The sequence below is a fragment of the Pongo abelii genome, chromosome 8, assembly GCF_028885655.2.
Source record: "Pongo abelii isolate AG06213 chromosome 8, NHGRI_mPonAbe1-v2.0_pri, whole genome shotgun sequence".
Taxonomy (NCBI): domain Eukaryota; kingdom Metazoa; phylum Chordata; class Mammalia; order Primates; family Hominidae; genus Pongo; species Pongo abelii.
The window spans coordinates 100,835,943-100,863,784 of NC_071993.2; the positions used below are offsets into that span (position 1 = coordinate 100,835,943).

At 41.3% G+C, this 27,842-nt stretch overlaps 1 protein-coding gene and 1 long non-coding RNA gene across 19 annotated transcripts in view; one reads left to right on the forward strand and one right to left on the reverse strand.

The window, feature by feature from the left end:
* Nucleotides 1-27,842, forward strand: part of PLCE1 (phospholipase C epsilon 1) — a 444,022-nt gene that overhangs the window by 159,962 nt on the left and 256,218 nt on the right. The window lies entirely within an intron of this gene.
* LOC129048324 (uncharacterized) overlaps nucleotides 6,808-27,842 on the reverse strand; it is a 42,126-nt gene continuing 21,091 nt past the window's right edge. Inside the window, exons 4-6 of one of the 2 annotated variants that reach the window (XR_008510562.1) lie at nucleotides 27,239-27,461; nucleotides 10,597-10,735; nucleotides 6,810-7,018 (exon numbers count right to left, since the gene is read on the reverse strand). This is a non-coding gene — a long non-coding RNA (uncharacterized LOC129048324). Of the gene's footprint in view, nucleotides 7,019-10,596; nucleotides 10,736-27,238; nucleotides 27,462-27,842 lie in introns of both variants that reach the window. The other variant, XR_008510563.1, reaches the window with a different exon arrangement.

Here is a 27,842-nt window from a genome sequence, read left to right on the forward strand (position 1 = left end):
AGAAACAGGCAGTAAGAGTGTCAGTAGAAATTATCAAATCATCAAGGGAAAAATGCAAGTCTGAGAGTCTCCTGACATAATTAAGGAAGTGAATCTTACAACTTGAGGGATGGGAACAGGCAGCTCCCTGAGCTTCAGCTGCAGATGAAGTCAGCGCTGCCGATCTTTCCGCCAACGAGAATGAAATTAAACCTCAGCAAATCAAAACAACACAAGTTCTGTGTACAGTTCTGGAAATGAAGAGGTGACAGATCCTCTCTGCTAAGCCCTGGGCTCCAGGAAGGGTTTGGAGAAAGAGAAACCCACATTCAGCCCAACTTCACAGTTACTCCCCTTCCCCTCTGATGGCCAGTGCTATCTTTACCCAAGCTCATCTTTACTGAATCTTCCATTTCTTTATTCCCCCCAAACCTCTGCTTTTCAGTGAAATCAAACTTTGATTTCAGTTAAGAATTCCAGATGTCCCCACTGTCATTCTCAAACATAACAGTGTTTAATAATGTTGACCAGATAAATGCCTTCTGTATGTCCAGCGCTGTATAGGAAGGTTGTTTGATTATGACCTCTGTTCACCCCTTGATGTAGTCTTACTTTTGAAGCCCTTTCCCATACCCTATAAGCCATTTAAAATATAACTTTGCTTTATGTTTTTGAAGGAATTTTTATAATTTTGAGGTCTTCTTAACAATAAATTATTTATTTGGTTCCTGTGATTTCTGTTGTGTTAAGTTTCCATACAACCAGGTAGAGTGAACTTGTGGTTAAGTAGCTCACATAAATATTACCTTTTGGGGGAATTTCACTTGTTAATCTTGATATTGTTGTTTTCCTTTAATATTTTAGCTAATAAGCTATTTCTTTGGTTCTTTTTTTTTTTTCTTTTATTATTATTATTATTATTATTATACTTTAGGTTTTATGGTACATGTGCGCAATGTGCAGGTAAGTTACATATGTATACATGTGCCATGCTGGTGCGCTGCACCCACCAACTCGTCATCTAGCATTAGGTATATCTCCCAATGCTATCCCTCCCCCCTCCCCCCACCCCACAACAGTCCCCAGAGTGTGATGTTCCCCTTCCTGTGTCCATGTGTTCTCATTGTTCAATTCCCACCTATGAGTGAGAATATGCGGTGTTTGGTTTTTTGTTCTTGCGATAGTTTACTGAGAATGATGATTTCCAATTTCATCCATGTCCCTACAAAGGACGTGAACTCATCATTTTTTATGGCTGCATAGTATTCCATGGTGTATATGTGCCACATTTTCTTAATCCAGTCTATCATTGTTGGACATTTGGCTTGGTTCCAAGTCTTTGCTATTGTGAATAATGCGGCAATAAACATACGTGTGCATGTGTCTTTATAGCAGCATGATTTATAGTCCTTTGGGTATATACCCAGTAATGGAATGGCTGGGTCGAATGGAATTTCTACTTCTAGATCCCTGAGGAATCGCCACACTGACTTCCACAAGGGTTGAACTAGTTTACAGTCCCACCAACAGTGTAAAAGTGTTCCTATTTCTCCACATCCTCTCCAGCACCTGTTGTTTCCTGACTTTTTAATGATTGCCATTCTAACTGGTGTGAGATGGTATCTCATTGTGGTTTTGATTTGCATTTCTCTGATGGCCAGTGACGGTGAGCATTTTTTCATGTGTTTTTTGGCTGCATAAATGTCTTCTTTTGAGAAGTGTCTGTTCATGTCCTTCGCCCACTTTTTGATGGGGTTGTTTGTTTTTTTCTTGTAAATTTGTTGGAGTTCATTGTAGATTCTGGATATTAGCCCTTTGTCAGATGAGTAGGTTGCAAAAATTTTCTCCCATTTTGTAGGTTGCCTGTTCACTCTGATGGTAGTTTCTTTTGCTGTGCAGAAGCTCTTGAGTTTAATTAGATCCCATTTGTCAATTTTGGCTTTTGTTGCCATTGCTTTTGGTGTTTTAGACATGAAGTCCTTGCCCATGCCTATGTCCTGAATGGTAATGCCTAGGTTTTCTTCTAGGGTTTTTATGGTTTTAGGTCTAACATTTAAGTCTTTAATCCATCTTGAATTGATTTTTGTATAAGGTGTAAGGAAGGGATCCAGTTTCAGCTTTCTCCATATGGCTAGCCAGTTTTCCCAGCACCATTTATTAAATAGGGAATCCTTTCCCCATTTCTTGTTTTTGTCAGGTTTGTCAAAGATCAGATACTTGTAGATATGTGGCATTATTTCTGACGGCTCTGTTCTGTTCCATTGATCTATATCTCTGTTTTGGTACCAGTACCATGCTGTTTTGGTTACTGTAGCCTTGTAGTATAGTTTGAAGTCAGGTAGTGTGATGCCTCCAGCTTTGTTCTTTTGGCTTAGGATTGACTTGGCGATGCGGGCTCTTTTTTGGTTCCATATGAACTTTAGAGTAGTTTTTTCCAATTCTGTGAAGAAAGTCATTGGTAGCTTGATGGGGATGGCATTGAATCTGTAAATTACCTTGGGAAGGATGGCCATTTTCATGATATTGATTCTTCCTACCCATGAGCATGGAATGTTCTTCCATTTGTTTGTATCCTCTTTTATTTCCTTGAGCAGTGGTTTGTAGTTCTCCTTGAAGAGGTCTTTCACATCCCTTGTAAGTTGGATTCCTAGGTATTTTATTCTCTTTGAAGCAATTGTGAATGGGAGTTCACTCATGATTTGGCTCTCTGTTTGTCTGTTATTGATGTATAAGAATGCTTGTGATTTTTGCACATTGATTTTGTATCCTGAGACTTTGCTGAAGTTGCTTATCAGCTTAAGGAGATTTTGGGCTGAGACAATGGGGTTTTCTAGATATACTATCATGTCATCTGCAAACAGGGACAATTTGACTTCCTCTTTTCCTAATTGAATACCCTTGATTTCCTTCTCCTGCCTAATTGCCCTGGCCAGAACTTCCAACACTATGTTGAATAGAAGTGGTGAGAGAGGGCATCCCATCACAGGCCCTTATGATTGTTATCTCTATGAGTACTTTAATGAACAAGACAAAGCAGACCTGATTTTTACCTTCCTTCTGTCACGGAAGGATTTGTAAACTGCCGGAATCCAGGTTGAAGAAACAGGCAGTAAGAGTGTCAGTAGAAATTATCAAATCATCAAGGGAAAAATGCAAGTCTTGAGAGTCTCCTGACATAATTAAGGAAGTGAGTCTTCCTTACGGTCTAGTGGGGCCTTCCTTCTGTCACGGCAATTAAAGACACATCACTAGGCACAAAAACACCTCACATGGAAAGATGGAGAGCCCCTCATTTCTCTAGTCTTTTAATATAGCAGAAAAGAAAAGGTACATAATGTGGTGGTCTGCTTGGTGAAGGAGACTGGTTAGCTATTTAAGTAAACCTATTTTCTCTTCCCTTCAGCGCCCAGCTAGACCATATTTCCAGACTCCCTTGCAGTTAGATGCATCCACGTGCCTGAATTTTGGCCACTGGAATATGGAAGGAAGTGAAGTACACCATGTTCTAGGCCTAGCCCATTAACAGAACCTCCTGGTCAATCCTATACCCTCCCTCTTCCCATCAGCCTGCTGAAAGGGAAGGATTGGAGTTTCTGGAATAGATGGAGGGCTAGATCTAAGGAGCTTGCTTCCTGAATCTGAGCACCTGCAGGTGACTCAGAGACCAAGAACTAAACTACTTTGTGAAGCCTCTGGGAGAGTTCAGGGTTTATCTCTTATAGTCGTTCGAATTAATAACATTCCCTCAGCCATTAATAACATTCCCTTATAGTGCTTTACATCTGTTGGGGTGGACAGATACAAAGTAATCACCCAAATTATTTGGGCAAAAGAAAAATGCCCTGTTCAGGCCGAGTGCAGTGGCTCACACCTGTAATCCCAGCACTTTGGGAGGCTGAGGCAGGCGGATCACGAGGTCAGGAGATCGAGACCATCCTGGCTAACACCTTGAAACCCCATCTCTACTAAAAGTACAAAAAATTAGCTGGGCGTGGTGGTGGATGCCTGTAATCCCAGCTATTCGGGAAGCTGAGGCAGGAGAATGGCATGAACGTGGGAGGCGGAGCTTGCAGTGAGCCGAGATCAGGCCACTGCACTCCAGGCTGGGTGACAGAGCGAGACTCCATCTCAAAAAAGAAAAATGCCCTGTTCAGTAAGACAATACAAGGGCAAGCCTAAATAGATTACAGAGTCACTTTTAAGGAGTTGAAATTTCAACTGTGATCTGAAAGAGGAAAATGAATTATTTTATTTTAAAGGAGGCAGTATAATAATGAAGATAATAATTGGTCCCATATGATAGAGTTGTTCTAAGGATTAAGTTAATGTTATGTTTTAAATAAGCTAATAATAATTATATATATTAATAAATTAGTCAAATGCACAGAGTTGCCTAAATTGTAAATGTTTATTATTTTTGTTGTCTTACTTTTTTCTTGGAGACGGAGTCTCACTCTGTCGCTTGGACTAGAGTGCGGTGGCGCGATCTCCACTCACTGTAACCTCCACCCCACCCCCCGGGTTCAAGTGATTCTCCTGCCTCTGCCTCCCAAGTAGCTGGGATTACAGGCACCCACTATCACACCCAGCTAATATTTTTGTATTTTTAATAGAGTCAGGTTTTCACCATGTTGGCCAGGCTGGTGTCAAACTCCTGACCTCAAGTGATCTGCCCATCTCAGCCTCCCAAAGCGCTGGGATTACAGGAGTGAATCACGGTGCCCAGATGTTGTCTTACTTTTGAGTTGTACTTCCTAGGTTTAAGTCCCAGCTCTGCCTCCTACTTGTTGTAACCTTGGGCAGGGTACTTAATCTCTCTGATTCTCATTTCTTCACCCATAAAGTATTGATGGTAATGATATATGCTTTGCAGAGTTATTTATGGATCCCTTCTCAGGGCCTAACGTAATGCGTAACAAATTTATGGCCTTTTTACTTCAAGTTGTTTTAGGCTCCATAGAGATACTCCAAGATCCCTGTTCAGAGAGACCTTGCTGTCATACGCACAAGAATTAAATAACCATTCAAGGCATTGTGTGATTTCATGTGAATAAGAGTGCTTGTATCACTGTTGTGGTCATATGTCAATTTGAATGGTCAAAGGACCTTTGACTCCCTTCTGAGGTGCTGCTCAGTTGAATAGTCTACATGCCAGTAGATTTCCGTAGTGTGGCTATTCTATGGATATCTGTAGAGCAAGATCATCTTTTTTAGCAAACCCTTTTCTGTGTCAGTTGGTTTGAATTCTCTAAAAGCTAGAGATTTATTATTTTGGTTTCATTTTAAAAATGCAGCCTCTTGTGTTTAAATTTATACAAATTACTCTTAGATTTAGTCCATGTTAAAAAGAGAGGATTGAAAAAAACAGAGAGAGGGTTGGATTAGATAAGTGGTTTTCAGATGGGGTTGGAAGAGCCCCTAGAATTTATGATTCTCTTTGTCAAAGACCATGTAGTTCTGTCCTTTGAAACATAAAATAACTAACAGTATAATTATGTACTAAATACCTTATTATTCTTTGAAAGTAATTGATTTTTCAGATTTTAATATATTGTGTATCTATTCAAAAAATTTAAAAATAAAAATACAACAGAGAGAAAACATCTATAATCCAACCACTAAAGGATGCCTAGGGTTAATATTTGCTGAATTTTCTTTCAATTTTCATTTTTTGCATATACATTTTTTCCCACAAAATTTGAGTCTTACCATATATAATGCTTTTTTTCTTAGCCTTTAAAAAATAATGACATTAGTGAGATAACTCACATAATATAAAATTCACCCCTTTTAAAGTATACAATTCAATGATTTAATTTAGCATATTCATGGAGTTGTACAATCATAATCGTAATTAATTTTAGAATATTTTCATCACACCAAAGAGAAACTGCATACCCATTAGCAGTCACCCCCATCCTCTCCTTTCCCCCCACCCGCCAGTCCCTGGTAACTAGTAATCTGCTTTTTGTCTTTATGGATTTCCCTATTCTGGGCATTTCATATATGGAATCACACAATGTTTGGCCTTTTGTGACGGGCGTTTTTCACTTAGTGTAATGTTTCTAAGGTTCATCATGTTACAGCATATGTTAGTACTTCACTACTTTTTATGACTGAATACTACCCCGTTGTGTGGATATACCACTTTTTATGTATCCATTCATCAGGTGATAGACATTTGGATTGTTTCCACCTTTTGGATATTAGGAATAGTGCTTCTGTGAACATTCATATGCAAATTTTTGTGTGGATATATGTTTTCAATTCTTCTGGTTATATATATCTAGGAATAGAAATGCTGGGTCATTTGGTAATTCCATGTTTAATATTCTGAGAAATTACCAAACAATTTTTAAAAAATGGTTGCACTTTTTCATTTTCATAGGCAGTTTTTTCATCTACTGTAATATCATGATTATTTATATATGTCTTAAATTTTCTTCAAAAAAATTTATTTTCCTTAAAATGCTCATAACAGATTATGAAAATATTTTTAATAGCTGACCTACACTCCACTGGTTACACAAGCAAATTAATTGTTTTCCTAATTTTGGACATTTTACATTATTATTATAAACAATGATACAATGACATTTGTATGCATGTCTATTTCTTTAGAGTAAGTATGTAGAGGTGGAGTTATGGGGCCAAAGGGTATAGACATATTTAATATCCTTGATACTTTGATGCCACACTTTTCTCTCAGAAGAATTACCAACCTATACTTCCACAAAACTGTGTCCTTTGCTAATTTTTCTAAAGAGAACTTAACAAAAACTTATATGTATTAGTTCTATTGCTGCATAACAAATGACCTCAAGAGCAGTGGCTTTAAACAATAGAAATTTATCATCTCAGTTTCTGTAGAACAGAAATCTGGCATGGCGTGGCTGTAATCTTTGCTCGGGGCTAAAATCAAGGTGTCAGCTGGGGTTGCAGTTCTCACTTGGGGCTGGGATCTTCTTCCAAGCTCACTCATTGTTGGCAGGGTTCATTTCCTTCTCCTACTTTCTATTCATTAAGTTATGTTCTTTTTCTGTGAATTAGGAAAAGACACACTTTTATTCTATTCACCTTTAGTAGTTGAATATCTATGCTCTGCAGGCTTGACATTTGAGAACCAGTGAACTAGATTAGTTTTAAGAACCTTCTAGGTATAATATTTTCAGTTTGTTAGCTATGTGGCCATCTTTTTGCAGTAGAAACCCAACCTTAACTGAATTGGTGGTCCTTCAGGGGAACTCCTACAATTAACAATGTCAAAGAGACATTTTTTTAATGGAGAGTTAACTTTTCTTTTGCTTGTTACTGCATGTTGAAATACTTTTTTAAATTGTCAAGTGCTCCATAAACATTAGCTCTTATTGTTATTGGCATGTATATTTTGGGGGAGCAGTGTGCAGTCTTTCTCTCATCCCCTTTCAGGCTTGTGCCTGTCTCTGGAATTAGAAATGTCAACAGCAGAGATACCAATAATGATAACAACCTTTCGCAAGTGTGTTCTGTGGAACTCTAGCCCTGCAAAGTATTTTCTTGAGCAAAGCATTCCATGATAATCAAGTTTGAGAAACATCACATTTCCACACCCCTCTGAAAAGTCATAGGCATATGAAAAGTTCTTCAGTAAAAAATTTGTTTCAGTTAGTAGAGCAAGTTTTCCTTGACCATGGAATGAGCATGCTGTGGGCAATGCTGACTTATGCATCTCCCTCCCTTCATTGGTCAGGTTAAGCAGAGTTGAGTGGGTCATCTAAACGCTGGGTGATGATTAAGAGCTCAAAGTCCTGGGTTCTGGTGTCCTAGAGCAAATCACCTAAACTGTCTAGGATGCTAATTCACCCTGGTAAAATGGTGATGGGGAATTAATTACACATTTTAAAGCCTCAGTTGTAACATTATGGGATTCTGTCATTTACTTTATTATAAAAGTATAGAGGAAAAAGTTCTCATAAACACAACCTTGCCAAAAATAAAATAATAATGAAAACCATAGCAAAACCAAAAAATAAAAATCATCTGCTGGACCTCTCAGGAGCAATTGGATCATGAGAATCTTTACTCATGAATTTTTGCATAGTCACATAGCGTAAACACATGTACCTATGGGCATACAGTTTGTGATGATCTGTCTAAATAACAGAGTCAGGTGTATATTCCTATATGTCAGACCCACAAAGTTGGTGGTAATGTGCAAGGAAAAAGGAGAAAAGAAGTTTGACTAGATAGACACAGTCATGATGGAGAAGGAGAAAACTAGACATGTGGAAAGGAAAGAGTTGAGAGCCTTGAATGACGTGGGGCTAAATGGCAGCCCTTGTTCATTCATGAGGATAGGAATAACATTATGAAAGGTATGGTTTAGACCAATTCCTCAGGCTGTAGTGCACAGATGGGTCAGAAGAGAGAATTGCCACAAAAACTGGGACTGAGGCCTTGACAACAACATGGTGGGAAGAGATGGACAGTGCCAGGTTGATATCTAGAGAAATGTAGAGGAAGAGTTATTGGAACATGATGACTCATAAGGTCTGATTGTTGAGGGAGAGGAAGAACCAGTGGGAACACCAGGGTGGAGATCTCAGATGAGGGACATGGTACAATTGGTGATACGGGGAGGGGGTGTGTGTGCAGAAATAGTGATTTAGAGGTGAAGTGAAAGTTTTACCTCTAAATTTTACTAGATGTATTGAGATCTGGAGGGGCAATGAGGCAGACAAGTGGAGCTGGCCAGGCAAGCACATGGGAAGTGGGACTGAGAAAATCACAGTTGCTTTGCATATCAGAAATACGTGTGTTACATGCTAATCTTATTTACTCATGCACTATTGCACTGGGCAGGTACCTCTGTACTCCATTTAACATAACTTCTGCCTTGTTTGAGGGTAAATTTATTAGTGTTTCAAAACATCTGACATTTATACTGCTTTTCTAGCAGTTCATGTCTTGCTTGCTCCTTGGTGGCTTCTGTTTGTTAGTTTCTATTGGGCTTTTGAAGAAGGTACCTGGGTTTGATTAAATTTGGTACACTCTTCAATTATATCAAATTATAATGGAAGTGTTATTTGTGTTTTTTGCTTGCTGTCTTAAAAAGGCAGCTGAAAACAATATCCACATGGACAGATCTTTAACTTGCATGATTTTGATGGCATGTGGTATGTAGGTCAGGATTAGGTGATGTGGGAGGCAGTGTGGCTTTTAATTAAGGCTTGCTACGTGCTGGTCTTGGTCAAGTTATTTTTTTTGTCTAAGCTTCTGCCTTTTAAGCTGTGTAATGGAGATACTCATGCTACTTATTTCATTATGTGTTCTAAGACTTCAGTGAGGTGATATGTGGATACTGTACTAAAGGCACACAGTTCTTGGTACCAAGTAAGTATTCAATACATTAGGAATACTATTTTTATTATTATTGGAAATGGAATTATGTGAGGCCTACAACTGATAGAACTGGTTAGAAATTTTAATTTATATAGAAAAGAATAAAGGTATGAAAAATAAAAGAGAGTGTGGGAAACATGATTAGCTTGCCGTAAATGTCTGTTTCTTAGTTTTGTGAGCCTGGCAAGACTTTACTTCCCTGTGCCTTGAATGAGTACTCTTGTGGCTTGCCTTACAAGAAAATTGCAAGGATTAGTGAATTTATATTGAACTCCTAGACTCTCTGATTGCAAAGTAGGAAATATTTTTTGCAGCTGTGATACATTAATGTTAGCATGAACCCAGGCACAATTACTGGACTTAGATATTTTTTCTGCCATTATTTAACTTTTTTTTTTCTTGAGACAGAGTCTCACTCTGTCACTCAGGCTAGAGTGCGGTGGTGTGATCAAAGCTCACTGCAGCCTCAACCTCCCAGGCTCAAGCAGTCCTCCTACCTCATCTTCCCAAGTAGCTGGGACTACAGGCGCGTGTCACCACACCCAGATAATTTTTGTATTTTTTGTAGTGATGGGGTTTTGCCGTGTTGCCCAGCCTGGTCTCGAACTCCTGGGCTCAAGCGATCATTCGCCTGCCTCGGCCTCCCAAAATGCTGGGATTACAGGTATGAGCCACCACGCCCAGCCTGCCCTTATTTAACTATGAAACCTTTCAGCATTTCTTAGTCTCTGTACTGAGACTAAGCAGGTACTGTACTGCCTCCCAGGGGTTCAGTGAGGAGGAAACTGTGGGGCAAGGGCACTGGATGCTCAGCATGTCAGGTTTCAAGCAAAACCTGTTTTTTTGTTGTATTTTGTCTCTTCCTGATCAGAGCGAACTTTCCACAAAACTTCCCTCTCACTTAGACAGAGCTCAGGAAACCAGTTGTGTAAGAAGATTATAACAGGATGTACTGCAACTGAAACTCTTCTATTGGAGATATAAAGATTAGCTGAAGCAGGTGATCAAATGACAGTTCTCCAGGAGTCCATGGAAATGGAAAAGACAATAGCAAACCCATACTATGAATCTGTGGATGGGGACTGAAATGTACTAAGGGCTAGGCCCTTAAGGAAGCTGTCCAGGACAAATGAGAAGCTCCCTGATGGCTTTTCATTAACATTACACCAAACAATAGCCAGACTTTCTTATGATGTGCATACCATTAGCCAAAGAGAAACTGAGTTTTATACTTACATGATCAAGAAGATAACCCACTGTCTAGGCATGGCTCATGCCTGTAGTCCCAATACTTTAGGAGGCTGAGGCGAGAGGATGACTTGTCAGGCCAGGAGTTCAAGACCAGCCTGGGCAGCATAGTGCAACCTTGTCTTTACTAAAAAAGGAATTAAAAAAAAAAAAAAGAAGTTAATCCTTAGGATTTTCTGTCTACTTTTTGTTCAGGCAAGTAAGGAAGTGAAAGTTTTATCCAATGTATTTAAATTGTAGCACACTGAAAGCTCAAGTGCAAAAACTAGTTTTTGCTGTTACATGCCTCTCATGACACAATTTGGAGGGACAGCTCATGGGAGGAGTCAGCAACCCGAATTAGACCAAAAACTCCTGAGCCAAACTGCCTGAGATTGAATCCAGGCTTGACCTCTTCCAACTATGTGCCGTTGGGAAAGTTTCTTGACCTATTTGTGTCTCAGTTTCCAAATCTTTAAAATGGCAGAATAGCAGTATCTATCTCAGAGTTATAAGGATTAAAAGAATTAATAAATGTATAATGTTAAGAACACTACTTGATGTACATAGTAAGCACTAGATATGAGTTAGCTACTATTATTTTGATAGCTTGGTGGTTAAAAGCATTGGTACTGGACTCAGATGGCCTGAATTTCTGTCTTAGCTCTCTTATTTGTGAGCTGACTTCACACAGTTACCTAACTTCTTAGTCTTTATATTTGTTAAATGGTTAAACTTCTTCCTTATTCTTTTTTCATTTTTGGAGATGGGATCTCATGATGTTGCCCAGATTGGAGTGCAATGGCTATTCACAGATGTGATCAGAGTGCACTACAGGCTCAAACTCCTGGGCTCAAGCAATCCTCCTGCCTCAGTCTCCCAAGTAGCTGGGACTGCAGTTGCACTCCACTCTGCCCAGCTCAAATGTTTAGACTTTTTGTGCCTATTTTATTGGACTTATGTGAGAATTAAATGAGAATTTGCAGAGCGCTTCATAATTCACACCATGTCTGGTATATATTAAACACTCAGTAAGTGTTAGTTATTGGTTTCTTGTTGTTGTTTTTTTTGTTTGTTTGTTTGTTTTTAGATTTCAGAGATAACACAATTAGCCCTCAAGCAGAATGTTGGAAAATCTGAGAGTAATATCTTTTGGGGGCTTATCTCCACCTTCCATTGCTGGAATATTGTTCCCAGATTTGTGTGCTTGCCACTGAACAACATAATCAGCTGTTGTCTTTCTGAGTTCACCCTCCAGACCATGGTGTTCTATAGCAGATCTTGGCAACACATCAGGTTCCGGGAAAGTACATGAATCATAATGGGACTCTTTAATCTGTACCTCTGAACTTCATTAAAAACATGTGATTCTATTAGCAGATCCCTAGCTAAGTTCCATCTTCCCTGCTGTTCTCACATCCTTTCATCTCCTCTCTTTGCCCACTGGCACCCACCTTCCATTGCTTTCTCAACTCTCCACTGGTCTCCACGTCCAAGCCTCCCTTCCTGATGTCTTTGACCCAATCCCCAATCCTTTCCCACCTGGACTCCTCTCCCACATGCTCCCTTCCTAATGCCTCTTCTTCCCATTCTTTAGAACACCTCCTATGCTGTGCGCAAGCTCTGTGTACTTCTGCCTCACTCACCACTCTCCTTCCTACTCTTTTCCTTTATGGTGGTTTTGTTTTTAACTGAAGACATCACATACTCTGCTGTCTTCCCAAGTGGAAGTCCCACCTTCTTCTATGGGAAAGGGGGGAATTTTACTTTCTTATCGCTCTGTGCCGTGAGAGTGGATGATTGAACTGCCACCTTCCCCCTGACTCTCATGGGATGTTCCTGTCATCTTCCAAGGCCCTTGCTATCGCATTGCCACGTCTCGTTTCCACCATCCTAGATGGAATATTGACAACAGAGCCTGGCACATAGTAGGCATTCTAATATGTGCCACGTGAACAGAATAAATGAGTGAGTGAATAATTGATTCTTCCTAAAAGGTTTTAGCAACTGCCACACTTCTTTTTGCCTATCCTAAGTACATTTTATTGTCCTTATTTATTGATTCACTGAATAGACATCTATAGAGATGCTAGGTGTGGCTTGCCACTGGGAGTACAGTGGCAAACACGATGTGGTTCTTCTCTTGGAGCATGCCATTTAGTGAGGGGAAGATATGTTACATACATAAATTAATTACAGTTGTGACAAGTGTTTGAAGAAAAAAGTGCAGGGATTTATGCGGCCTAACCTATGGGCGATGAGGGTAGCCAGTGAGGGCTTTTGTTAGGGATGAGGTTCAAATCTGTACTTGGGAGCCAATAGTAATTAGTTAAAGTCAAGGAGGGTGGAGAAGGAGGAAGAGGAAAGAGTGTTTCAGGCAGAGCATGTTGCATGTACAAAGGCCCTGAGGAGTGAAGGAGCATGGTACACATTGAAGGGGCTGAAAAAGGACCAGACACGCAGGAGCAGGAGTAGGGGGAGCGGGTGAGGGTACTGAGAGGTGGACTGGGGTCAGGCCTAGGGGCTTCAGTACTCATTTTGTTAACCTTGATATTTCTTAACATCATGGCTGTCCACCGTGTACAAGGATTTTTGCCCTTCATGTTTTTACACATTATATATTTCTATCCCTGTAAAAGCTCTTTGTCTTGTCTTCAACTCAGAGTGATCACAATGGTGAGTTTGGAAACAAATTAGTCATAATAAGTCGGGCTAGTTGGACAATTAAGAGCATGAGCTTTGTCCTGATGTGGTGGCCCAGGCTTGTAATTCTAGCACTTTGGGAGGCTGAGGTAGGTGGATCACTTGAGCCCAGGATTTCAAGACCAGCCCAGGCAACATGGCAAAACCCCATCTCTACAAAAAATTAGCTGGGCATAGTGGTGCACACTGTAGTCCCAACTACTCAGGAGGCTGAGGTGGGAGAATCACTTGATCCCAGGAGGTGGAGGTTGCAGTGAGCTGAGATTGTACCACTGCACTTCAGCCTGGGTGACAGAGTGAGACTCTGTCTCAAAAAAAATAAATAAATAAAAAAGCATGAGCCTTACAAAGGCAAAGCTGGGTTTCAGGTCCCAGCCTCGTCACCTTGCTGCTAGGTGATCCTGGGCAAGTTTGACCTCTCTGAGCTTTCATCTGAAAATGAGGACAATAATCTTTACCATGTGGATCTGATAAGATTAAATAAACAAATGCAGTAAAAGTGCTGAGTACAGAACTTGGGTTGCATGAATTGTTCATTACAAGGCTGTGCTTGTTGAAGGTCAGGGAGCATTCAGAGTCCCTGTGCAGTAAGAAACAGAGTAGCCTAAGCCCTTTTTCAGCTGTGTCCCACCTTTTCCTGGCAGAGCCCTAAGCAATAACTGGGGTGGGAGTTCAGGTTTATTGATGTTTTATTGTGTGACTGCTTTCTTAGGGTATGAGCCAAAGACTTTTTCTCATTCTTTGTTCTAAACTCAAGAGTATTTGGCACCAGGTTTAGTCCTAGCCTCTGTTTCTCACTTGCTCCTTAGGGAAACTATCTGTTTTTCCTCTGTTAGCTTGTGTCTACCTCCTCCTATTTTTATTGTCTCTGGCTCTCACATCACCTAAGCCTGACTCCCCATATTTTTATTTCCCACCCCAGCTTCTCACCCAACTCCTGCCTTCACCTGTCCTGGATTCTGGACCTTTGTCTTCCCTGGTCACTGGAACCTGATTGTCTTTGTTTCAACTATCCACCAATCTGGTCCCAGACTCTTGGATTGCACTGGATTGGTGATACCATTTATTCCTTTTCCTTCCTTTGACCTCTTGGCTCTGGGGCCACAGCTCATGTCTGACACTTGCTCTATGGAGAAACTTAAACCTTGTTTTCCAAGCTTAGACCCAGAATCATGGCCAATCTTCTCTTGGCCTTATGTGCTATGTGCAAAACCTTGTGCTGTTGCTGCTTTTATTTCTTCCTGGGTGAGAAAGACATGACCCATGGATTCTCATCATGAATTCTACAGGCCTCACTCTGTTGTACTTTAGTCAGATCGCAGGCATGAGGCTTATTGCATCATATTTGCCTACCCCCATGAAATTATGAAATCTCTGGATACAGCAGTTGTCCTTAATTATCTCTGTGTCTCCACTATTTTGTTCAGGGCCTGTCAAAGGCCTTTAATTAATGTTTTCAATATTAATTGGAAATTGACACTCTGCCAGAAAAGATAAGGTCAACCCACAGCGTCAGGGAGGAGTAGGACCATTGGCTGTTAGAGGGCAGCAGGGACCTTGGAATAATTCCAGAAATGGTATCTCAGCCTCAAGTTATTTGGCGGAATGTCCCATGGTCATTTGACAGAGTCAGTGAGGTGGCCAACCTCTCTGCTTGGGGAAGACTTTCTAGATAGCCATTAAGGCACAAAAATTGCCGTGTTTATAGCCTTTCCCCCTCCTTTAACCTGTAAAAGATAAGTCTGTGTTTGCTTTGTCAGTGTCCTCTCTTTAAAGAGGCAGTATTTTAGCTAGCTGAGAGAGAGAAGCTAAGTTCATCTATAGAACAATCTATACTCTCAGGGGGAGGAGAAGAGGCACAAAAATCACAAAGATCTATGTGGAGACAGCAAACTTTGCGGAGGTCATTTTGCAGAAGAGTGTTCTGCAGCAGCTAAAGGATAAAAGGAATTGGAGAGGAAAGGGGAAGGGTGAATGGGCCCCTCTGATATTCTCTAACAAAAGCAAATAAAAGATTTAGCTTGTGAATTAGCTTTCTGTGTCTTTTTCATTGTTCCATCCCTTGCACCAGGCACAATACTTGGCACATAGATAGCTCTCAGTTAATATTTATTCAATTAATTCCTTAAATAATATTTGTGGCTGTTGGAATTGTATCCTTCAACAAATGATGCTGCCCAGACTACAAGACGTATAGTCACACGATTCACAGTGTTATGGGGCTTGGAGCACGATCTTTTGAGACTCTAACTCTGGTATGGTGGAGGTATTAATGGAAAGGCAGGGGAACATGTACCAACTCACTCCCAACTTCACAGTGAAGTGGCCATGCCCTTCTGTGCGTTAGTTCAGGACCAAGGACAGCATTCCTTGGACGCTCACCTCACATTTTAATGCAGCTATTCCCATGCTTGCGTGTGATTTCAACATCCTGGGCCCCTTGTCTTTCCATTACACCTGCTCTGCAACTTCCTGACTGGGATCAATCCAATACTGACTTCTCCACTTCTAGATATAGACTGCTAAGTACTGCTGGAGAGAAATGACAAAACTAAACTTTTGGATGACACACAATTTCATGGTCTGTTATCTCAGCTCCACCAAGCAGTCCTAAAATGTCCCTTGTAGTCACTCTTTATCCCATACCCACAATGGTATTCCAAACCTGCATCACTCCAGCTATTCGCACCTTTGCCTTCCTATTCCGTCTCCATATATAACTTTGCCTCCTATTTCCAGGGGGAATCGAGGTTACAAGGTGTGAATTCCTTCAACTTCCTTTTTACACTCACTTTGCTTTCTTTGTTCATCTTTAAAGGAAAAGGTGTCCCTTGGCCTCTTCAAAACAAAACCCCCATCTCTGCTTCTGATTTTCCTCCCCAACCCTCAGGTCCTCTAGGACCAGACCCTGTTACCTCAGATATTCTCTCCTTCTTCTTGATCTCTGCTGGATCTTCCCAACATACTGGTTAGTGACACGGACAACCATGAGATTCTGTCATAATCACAAGGACTCCTTATTTAAATATAGAGATTTGGGGACCCTATTTCTAGCTGACTGAATCAGAGTCTTTGGAGGTGGGGCCCCTGGAATCTACGTATTTAACCAGGATTCCTGGTTCAGAAAGCACCATTAAAAGCTCTGCCTTTACTCTTGCTGCCCCCAAACATCCTCCACCCAGGAGCCAGAAAGACCTCTTCATAATGCAAATCTGATCATCTCGTTCATTCCTTGTTAAAAGCCAGAGTTTTTGTTTCCTTTAAATAAGTCAGGTTCAAGGCAGGATACACATGGCACATCAAACTGGACAGTATGAAGAGAGTTTAATGCTGGTGATATTTACAAAAGTGTGGCAGGATGTGGGACACAAATGAGGCCTGAGCAACACCCCAGGGCTAGCAGCAAAGGGCCTGAAGGGGGAAGGGGAGGGAGCAGTTACTTGTGCAATGAAAGAGGGCTGCTTGGCCAGATGTGAAATTAGTGGAAAGAGGCATCTAGCCTGCAGCAAGTGGCAGGAAAGTACAGAGTAAAAGAAATACTCCTTCTCCCTCTGCTTCCTCCTTTTGAACCTGGGTTAGTGCTGGCCTTTGGATGAGGATAGGGGAGACTGTGGTACGCTGTTTACAGGCCAGCCTCCAGCATCCAGAGCTTGGAGCAGGTGGAGAAGGGAGGAGTATGGGTCTTGGGGAAGGGGAACATGCAAACAGAAGTTACATAGCATGGTTTCTAACCAGCGCTCCTAAGATAGGGGCTGAACCCTCATGATGGCACATAATGTCCTCTTCCAGCAGGCTTTGTCCTCCTGCCTTGCACCGTCCCCTGTAACCTCTATGCAGACTGTGGGGCTCTGCCAGTCCCAGGCTGTTTACTTGCTCACATCTGTCCCATCTCGTTGCTCATGCAGTCTCCTATGTCTGAAATGCCCACGCTGCTTTTGTTCACCTAAAAACTCCCAAACTTCCTGCAAAACTAAGCCCAAGTGACACCATCTCAATGAAGCCCATGTTTAGCCTTCTCAGCAATAGAATTGGCCACTGCTTCCTTCGTGCTCCCATCATACTCCATGCTTCTCCACCATTGTAATAGTACAGTTGACCCTCTGTTATGCATCCTCGGATTCAAGCAATCATGAATAGAAAATATTCGTGGGAAAAAATAACAATTCACAATAAAAAAAATACAAATAAAACAATGCAACATAACTATTTACATAACATTTGCATTGTATTGGGTATTATAAGTAATCTAGAGATGATTTATACTATACAAGAGGATGTGTGTGGATTTTTGCAAATAGCCATTTTATATAAGGATTTGGGTATCTGAGGGGGTCCTGGAACCAATGTCCCATGGATACTGAGGAATGACTGTATTAACATGTATGGAATGCTTACTATATGCCTGGCACTGAGAAGTTTGCTTGTGTTAACTAATTAAGTCCTCATAATAACTATATTATCCCCATTTTACAGGTGAGGAAACTGAGGCACAGAGTGGTTAAGTAAGGTTTCACTGGATTACCAAACTAATAATTAGTAGAGCCAGGATTTAGAGCCAGGCAGTCTGCTTAACAACACTGCCATAAAGCTTCATGGCACTAGTACCACTCGACTGTATTAATTTGTTACATGCCTGTCTTCCTCTACTCAACCACAAACTCACCAAGGACAGGATGGTGTTTTATTTACCTCTTACTCACTACCCTCTTGCCCTGCCCCTGTGCTTAGCACAGCTTGGCAAATAGGGAGTATTCAATAGATGAATGAGGGAAATGAATGAGGAGTGAAAGAAAAGGAATCCTTTACAAACATTCCTTCTTTATGGTTGAGAAGGCTGCAACTCAGAGAAGCTAAATAATTTGCCCTAAGTCCTAGCCTATGCTATAATTTCAATCCAGGTCTTCCCCACTACAGTACATCTTTTTACCCACCATATCAGGCTGCTTTCAAAAGGGACACAAAATTTTAGTGCTATACAATTGCCCGCAAATAAAAAATATGGCAAGCTGGCAAAATATTGGTTCAGTTCATGGAATTGAGGTCAAGATCCAAAGCAGAAACTCTACCCAGGGGCCAGGCATGGTGGTTCATGCCTGTAATTCCAGCACTTTGAGAGGCTGAAGCAGGCAGATCACTTGAGGTCAGGAGTTCGAGACCAGCCTGGCCAACATGGTGAAAACCCATCTCTATTAAAAATATTTGCACACACACACAAAAATAACCAGAAGTGGTGGCACATGCCTGTAATCTGAGCTACTTGGGAGCCTGAGGCAGGAGAATCACTTGAACCTGGGAGGCAGAGGTTGCAGTGAGCCGAGAACACACCACTGCACTCCAGCCTGGGCAACAGAGTGAGTCTCTGTCTAAAAAACAAACAAACAAACAGGCTAGGGATATGGAACAGAAAGAAAGTTCTAGGTCAGAATTCAGGTTAATATCCAAAGAGCTGGGGTTTAAGAACCACAGTTCTGGAAGCAGAGGACAGACATTTGAATAGTGGAATATTTTGACAGCATCTGAGACAATCCTGCCTCTTTTTGAAGCTATCACTTAAGCAAACAGAGGGTGGCCAGGATTTAAGGAGTGTGTCTTCTGAGGAGCAGGGTGGGGTCTAACCAAACCCAGGTCTATAGGACAGCTCTCTGGGGACTCCAGTTCTGTTGTTGGAAATAAAGTACCAGTTAACTCAGAGCTCCACTGGCAACTCCTAAAATGAATAGGGAAAGAGGAATTTCTCCTTTCTCATAGAAGTCTCCTTCCTTCAATTAAAAACTGTTTTAAAGCATGCTCATCAGGGTTGGCCAGTCTCCAAGGAGTGAGGTAATGTGCTATACCCTACAGCCACAGGCATATACCAGCCAATGGTCAACTGTCACTATGAGGTATTTTCAGCCGATTTTAAAATTGAAAAATGCATGCCATGATAATGACTTATCTTCTTATCTAAATTTTAAACAGTTAAGATGCCTGGCTTGGATAGTAATGTATGCAATCAATCAATAATCCCTTATTTTTAAACATAAAGAAGGAGGCATACATTTTCTTATTAATAGAGGATCAGTTTTTATTCTTGTCCACCAACAAGTAAATGTTCAGCGTATATGTTAAGAACATTAGTGTAAGCGGTCCCCAAATGTCTGCTATTCCACTCACTGAACCCACCCCTCTCTGCTAATGGCTCCATCCTAAGGAGGAAGAGATGGGCTTCCCTCTCTTTCCTAGGAATGCTGATCCCCCAGCACAGGCTAGTTTGTTCTTCCTAGTGCCTCTCAGCTGGCCCCTTCTCTCTTTCCTTTATTACCTTCTCAGTCTAGACTCTAGTTGTTCAGTTACTGGGTCAATTGCCTCCAAGGCATTTTCAGCATGGAGATATGCTTTTTGAGCAAAACTTCCAAGCCTGCCCACAATTTGATGCCTCTACACATTGAACACTTTTCTTGACTATTCCTGCTATTCACTTTAATTGGGGGACGTTTCCACCATGGTTCTTACAGACAGAAGATCTGGGTTCATTGTTTATTCTATACCTTCAAGCCATGTCTCCCCAGCTTCTATCTTTTCCCAACATACAGGCTCAATTCCCATATCTCTTTTTTCTTCAAATTCTCCCCATCTTTAGGACCCTCTTTTGCTATGAAGCTTTCCTTGGCTGCACTGGCCAACATTAATCCGCTTCTCCTGATGGCGACCTTGTACATGCCAGGCACCGTGCTAGACACTTCATACCCAACCGCATGCTTAATCTTGCCAACAAATCTGGGAAGAGAGCTTCCCCTTTCACAGATGAACAAAGTGAAGTTCAGGGAGGCTAAGCAGCTTGCTCAAGACCTGATAGATAGTAAGTGCTACGGCTGAGCCCTGATCCTGGAGTTACTGTGAAATTAACCCCTATTCCACCAAGACGTAGCCATCCAGCTTGGGCCTGACCCGTGCACGGACCAGAAGGGCTGGAAGGAGTGTCCTGCTCACATCCTGCTTCCCTGTCCCTCTCACACCATCCTGGCTAGGAATAGTTTACTCCAAGCCAGAGGCATCACTGAAGCTCTTCATCTTTTTTTCTCCTCTGGGAAGAGAAGTTCATTACCTCACTTCTTACTCCCTGCACATTCCACCTCAGGCACACTTTCCTGAAATATATGCACACATCTTAAGCCTCCTTTATTCTCTTTCTACCTTTGTCTAGTTATGTAGAAAGTCTTAATCGGGTTTTGTCTGTGTGTGTGTGTGTTTTGTTTTCATTTTTTTTTTTTTTTTTTTTTGAGTCACTCTCAGTCTGTGGCCCAGGCTGGAGTGCAGTGGTGCAATCATAGTTCACTGCAGCCTTGAACTCCTGGGCTCAAGTGATCCTCCCGCTATTCATCCTCCCCAGTAGCTGGGACTACAGGTTCATGCCACCATGCCCAGCTAATTTTTTTTTAATTTGTAGAGATGAGCTCTTTCTGTGTTGCCCACACTGGTTTCAAACTCCTGGCCTCAAGTGATTCTCCCATTTCAGCCTCCAAAAGTGGTAGGAATACAGGGGTGAACCACTGTGCCTAGCCTTCCTGTTTCTTTCCCCCTCAGTGCTCCCCTCCCCCTCTAGTTGTTATCGCTCTTATTTGGCCCTCTCCTCTCTCTTAGTATTAACTCTTGTCTTCCTGTTTTTGTCTCTTTTAACCTTTCTCTTTCATTTCATTGCATTGAGGAGCTGAAAAACCCTGGATGGTGGTTGAGTAAGAGCTGTGTTCCAGGGCACTGTTCAGGAGGTCCAGCATCATTCTGCCTGCATTTGGCTCCCAGTTCTGCCAGTTTCTTACCTTAGGCAAATGGCTAAAACTCTTTCTCATTTTCCTCATCTATAAAACGTGCATGAGAGAAGTTACTGAGGCTGAAATGATACTCCTTTAATGTTTGGCTGTTGTTATTGTTTGCATTTGAATGTGAATGTTCTTGGACAGGGCCCATAGTCTCTACTCTTTACCTTTCCTGTTTCCATCACTTTGCCTGAATTACCCATTTCTTTTTCTTTCTTTCTTTCTTTCTTTTTTTTTTTTTTTTTTTTTTTTTTTGAGATGGAGTCTCGCTCTGTCACCCAGGCTGGAGTGCAGTGGCACGATCTCGGCTCACTGCGAGCTCTGCCTTCCGGGTTCATGCCATTCTCCTGCATCAGCCTCCTGAACAACTGGGACTACAGGCACCCGCCACCACACCCGGCTAAGTTTTTTGTATTTTTAGTAGAGACGGGGTTTCACCATGTTAGCCAGGATGGTCTCGATCTCCTGAACTTGTGATCTGCCTGCCTTGGCCTCCCAAAGTGCTGGGATTATAGGCTACCCATTTCTTTTATTTGCTTGGCTCCTATAGATATTTGAGTTTGTGACCTATACAGACGAAAGCATAGGAACTCTTCAGAATGTCTCTTTCAAATTACCGTTTATTTCTTTATTCTCCTACAAATAGACCAGTTTATTTTCAAGCATCAATAGTGATACTTACTTATATTATTTTTGTTATGTTTCATCCCTAGAATTTCAATACGAGTTTTCTGTCTTCATTTCTCATGTAATGAAGAGGGTTAGATGAGTCTGACCCAATGTCACCAGGTGGCCTTCCTCTTTGAGCTCTCACCAGAAGTGTCTGCTCACCCACACATATGCACTGGTGAGCAATGTGGAGATCGCTGAAGAGCCCGTGGTGCTGATGGGGGAGAGGGTGTACACCTTCCCTCTCAGTAGCAGCTTGGGCCCCTCCTCTAGCATTTCCAGCTACAGAGCCTCTTTTGTCAGGGAGCACAGGGTGTTTTCTTTCCTTTTCTGCCCCCCACTTCCTGCCCCAGGGCACACCAGTTATCCTGGCTCCTGTCTTCATCCTTCCATATCCAGTTTCCCACCCCAAACTTCCAGCATTTTCTAGGAGTGTAACCGCTCCCCCCACCACCCCACCCACCAACCCCAGGCAGTTCATAATCATTTCTCTTTAAATGAACATTCTGACTTCCACAAGGGTTGAACTAGTTTACAGTCCCACCAACAGTGTAAAAGTGTTCCTATTTCTCCACATCCTCTCCAGCACCTGTTGTTTCCTGACTTTTTAATGATTGCCATTCTAACTGGTGTGAGATGGTATCTCATTGTGGTTTTGATTTGCATTTCTCTGATGGCCAGTGATGGTGAGCATTTTTTCATGTGTTTTTTGGCTGCATAAATGTCTTCTTTTGAGAAGTGTCTGTTCATGTCCTTCGCCCACTTTTTGATGGGGTTGTTTGTTTTTTTCTTGTAAATTTGTTGGAGTTCATTGTAGATTCTGGATATTAGCCCTTTGTCAGATGAGTAGGTTGCAAAAATTTTCTCCCATTTTGTAGGTTGCCTGTTCACTCTGATGGTAGTTTCTTTTGCTGTGCAGAAGCTCTTGAGTTTAATTAGATCCCATTTGTCAATTTTGGCTTTTGTTGCCATTGCTTTTGGTGTTTTAGACATGAAGTCCTTGCCCATGCCTATGTCCTGAATGGTAATGCCTAGGTTTTCTTCTAGGGTTTTTATGGTTTTAGGTCTAACATTTAAGTCTTTAATCCATCTTGAATTGATTTTTGTATAAGGTGTAAGGAAGGGATCCAGTTTCAGCTTTCTCCATATGGCTAGCCAGTTTTCCCAGCACCATTTATTAAATAGGGAATCCTTTCCCCATTTCTTGTTTTTGTCAGGTTTGTCAAAGATCAGATACTTGTAGATATGTGGCATTATTTCTGACGGCTCTTTTCTGTTCCATTGATCTATATCTCTGTTTTGGTACCAGTACTATGCTGTTTTAGTTACTGTAGCCTTGTAGTATAGTTTGAAGTCAGGTAGTGTGATGCCTCCAGCTTTGTTCTTTTGGCTTAGGATTGACTTGGCGATGCGGGCTCTTTTTTGGTTCCATATGAACTTTAGAGTAGTTTTTTCCAATTCTGTGAAGAAAGTCATTGGTAGCTTGATGGGGATGGCATTGAATCTGTAAATTACCTTGGGAAGGATGGCCATTTTCATGATATTGATTCTTCCTACCCATGAGCATGGAATGTTCTTCCATTTGTTTGTATCCTCTTTTATTTCCTTGAGCAGTGGTTTGTAGTTCTCCTTGAAGAGGTCTTTCACATCCCTTGTAAGTTGGATTCCTAGTTCAACCCTTGTGGAAGTCAGTGTGGCGATTCCTCAGGGATCTAGAACTACAAATTCCATTCGACCCAGCCATCCCATTACTGGGTATATACCCAAAGGACTATAAATCATGCTGCTATAAAGACACATGCACACGTATGTTTATTGCGGCATTATTCACAATAGCAAAGACTTGGAACCAACCCAAATGTCCAACAATGATAGACTGGATTAAGAAAATGTGGCACATATACACCATGGAATACTATGCAGCCATAAAAAATGATGAGTTCACGTCCTTTGTAGGGACATGGATGAAATTGGAAATCATCATTCTCAGTAAACTATCGCAAGAACAAAAAACCAAACACCGCATATTCTCACTCATAGGTGGGAATTGAACAATGAGAACACATGGACACAGGAAGGGGAACATCACACTCTGGGGACTGTTGTGGGGTGGGGAGAGGGGGGAGGGATAGCATTGGGAGATATACCTAATGCGAGATGACGAGTTGGTGGGTGCAGCGCACCAGCATGGCACGTGTATACATATGTAACTTACCTGCACATTGGGCACATGTACCATAAAACCTAAAGTATAATAATAATAATAATAATAATAATAATAAAAGAAAAAAAAAAAGAAAAGAAAAAGCAGAAAAAAAAAATGAACATTCTGGCACATACATTGTTTTTCCCCATGTCATTACTTAGATTTTTATAGACTAGCATAGTATACTAATCAGCATTTATATTACCTTTTCCATGAGCAAACATGTTCTGAATTCCAAATAACCAACTTACTTTATAAACGTCTAAATGTTATGTCTAAAGTTATATGGAGCTCAGTGAGGACTGGAAATTGTCAGGAATGGCTTCATGGAAAGTGGGGCTTGAGTTAGACCTGGAGGGGTCTGTAGAAGGAGGTCAGACAGGGTAGAAGGGTGAAGATACAGAAGCAGAATTGAGAGAAGACAGTTAAAACCAATATGGAGGAGACAGCATTTTATGATTCAATAAATAGAAGCCAATTGATCAATTTAGTTCATTTCCTCTTCCCCTCCACTTCAGGGTTTTAAGTCAGGAATGGCAATACTGGGCACATGTGCTACCCCCAGCCCACTGCACCCATGGCAGATGCTACTAATCACGACACTTGTTTTTCATGAGTTTGTTACCAAAACATCAGAGGTTTGGTTTAGGCCCTTCTGCTCCCCACACAGAATGCCAATCACCAAGTCAGCAAGCATTGCCAGGGAAGAAGGCTTTAATCGGTGCTGCAGCCAAGGAGATGGGAGATGAGGTTTCAAATCCAGCTCCTGGACTGACAAAAATTAGGGTGTTTATATAGCACAGAAGGCGGGAAAACAGGAATTAGGGAATTAATCATGATCAGTGAGGGATTTGGTGTCTCACTGTCTGGTTGTGGTGATCTATGAGTTTCAGTTCCTTGTCTGAGGGTCAGTTCCTGAGGAAGGCACTCAGTTAAGACAAATACAAGTTTCAAGTGTTAAGATAGAGGGCCAATTTTTATGTTTATTCAGTGACCCATAAATATCATTTCTATGGGAAAACTGGGTCAGTTTCAAGTTCAGACAGGGCCTAAATGTTTTTTCATAATGTATCATACCAAGCAGTTCTTTTTTTCTTTTTTCTTTTTCTTATAGACAGAGTCTCCCTCTGTAGCCAGGCTGGAGTGCAGTGGCTCAAACATGGATCACTGCAGCTTCGAGCTCCTGGGCTCAAGTGATACTCCCAACATCAGCCTCCTGAGTAGCTGGGACCACAGATGTACACCACCACACCTGGCTAATTTCTATTTTTTTTTTTTTTTTTTTTTTTGCAGAGATAGGATCTCCCTATGTTGCCCAGGCTGGTCTCAAACTCCTGAACTCAAGCTATCCTCCAAAGTGGTTGGACTATAGGTGTGAGCCATAACACAGGGCCCATCCCAAACAGTTCTACCAGTTGATCAGAGTTGGCATGCAATGTGAAATCCATTTTCTATTCATGTCCTGAGTTTAGTAAATCTGGTGATTTTTATCTCTAAATGGAACTGCTTTATGAGTATCTTTATTAAGTCCAAAATGTAAACAGCCATTTATAACAACATTAATATAATTATTCAAATGCTTTATGATACTATCTTGCCAGAACATAGATTTCATAGTGATAAACCAAAACCCACTTAACTAATGCTTAAATATATTTCCTTTTAAAAGGTGTCATTGGTCCAGTTACTAATGATATTAATTGCTTTATTTCCTCAGACCCCAATTTTGCATTGATCCATTTTCCAGGGCTCAGTATTGATTTTTTAAAGAATAACTTGTATAATATTAAGTGAGACAGCCATATCAATCAATTATAGTCTTCTCCTCAAATGGACAATTTATGCCTTGTAAACATGGGTCTACACATAATGTTTTCTACAATGTCAGTAGGATTTCAAGTACCTAGGGTTCTGTTCTTGTCTTTGTGGATTCCCTTCTCTGCCTGCCTTCTTCTCCTTCTCTTCTTGGCCTAATTCTTATCTTTCAAGAACTAGCACAGGAATTATCTTTCTGTGAGATCTTTCTGGAATCCCCACATTCACCATCACAATTAGTCTCTCTCTCCTCCTGGTTCTGTAGCGCTTTGTTTTTGCACCTTTAGCAGAATGGCTAGTTAGTCGGGGACATGCCCACGTCCCCAGCTAGATTGGGAGCTCCTTGAGGGCAGCACGTGCCTTGTCACCTTCTTCTCCCCTCCATCTAATATGAAGTAGGTGGCAGATGCATCCTTTCCAAATGATTGACATCAATAAGACATTGAAAAAATATTGGGCTAGTAGAATTTTAATTTTGTTTGAACATGTTAATGTCCATGTTGGTTTACTTGAGAACACATAATTGGTGTAAAATGAGGTGACAAATTTGTAAATGTGGATTTAGGGAGTCATTCACATTGAAAGATTGAATTCTACTGCTGACTTCTACTGACTAAACTGCTGGCATTCTGTTCTTTACAGTAAAAGTGACATTGGGTGAAAGCATTGGTATTGGTGTCTAGCTGTTTTGAGCTGAGGCTACCTTTGTTTGAATGAAGGGAATATTTGGATCATCTGACTGGAAATATGCATGTCATGAGACAAATATGCTGGCATTTCTGTTATGACAACAGATGATATCCTCTTCCTGAGTGAATTAGGAAAGGCAGGGAGTTTGGGGAGACCTGCAGCATGACCTGGGTCACATTCAGAATGCATTCTGCTGTTCAGAGTTTCCTTGCTCTTGAGTATCACCCTTTGCCTCAGTTTTTCAGATGGAAAAGGGTGGAAGTCAGTGGAATTATTGTGTAATAAAAACAGCTAATGCTTATTTCCTATGCATCAAGTACCATGCTGAATATATGAGCTCATTTAATCCTGACAACAGCCCTGTGAGGTGCTACCATTAGGATGCCTACTTTACAGGAGAGGAAATGGCACCTTGGAGAGGTTAAGTGATGTGCTCAAGGCCAACTCCTAGTCAATGGAAAAGTCTGAGACCCAAATTCAAGTCTTTCTGACCATTGGGCCTGTGTGTGTGTGTGTGTGTGTGCGTGTGTGTGTGTGTGTGTATTTTACCTACATGCTAAGCTGTTTCTGCGGTAGCTCTGGAGAGCCTCATAAAAGAGCTAAATAAATAAAAGGGGTACGGGATATCCTTATTAGAGAGAAGAGTGTTTAGTAGGAGGTTATTATATGTTTTCTTGAGAGAATTCTTGGCCTAGAGTAAAGACAGATGTTATAAAAACTGTACCTGGTTGATTTGATTGACACCTGAAGATGTTTTGAATCTGGTTACACTTACATTACTGTCAGGTGATTTCTGAGATGTTGCTTCGTTGCAGTACAAGTTCAGAGGACAAAGGTCTTCCAGGGTTGGAGGGGTCAGTGTGAATGGAGCATTGGAGGTTGTGCTGCCTTTTCTGAGCTGTGCATGGTTGTCTTTTTTCCTACCAGTAGGTGGAAATAGAACTGAATCTTTCAGCACTTGCTCTTTCAGCTGAATCCTGGCAGGATTCCTTTAATTTCTGCCATGAAGGAAAAAAATAAAAAACCTCAAGAGAAGTTTGGAGTGTACAGTTGGAGGACTGTTATTCTGCAGACTGGAATACTTCCAGTCTGATGGTCAGATAATGGTTTCAGCCTCCTAGAAGGCCAAGGTGCTGGAAGCCGCTGCTGGCAGCCATGGGTGTCCCATGAGCTCTGCTGGACACCCACTTTGAGGGGGGCTTTTCCTATCCTGACCACACATCCTTTTACAAGACTCCTCCCATCCCACCCGTTTAAACTTTTGTCTTTACTGTGAAATTGTGTATCATGTTTATTTTCAGAAACTACATTTCTGAAATTAAAATCTACCAAGCTGAAACAGCACATAAATGGATAAAGTACAAGAGGAAAGCCTCCCA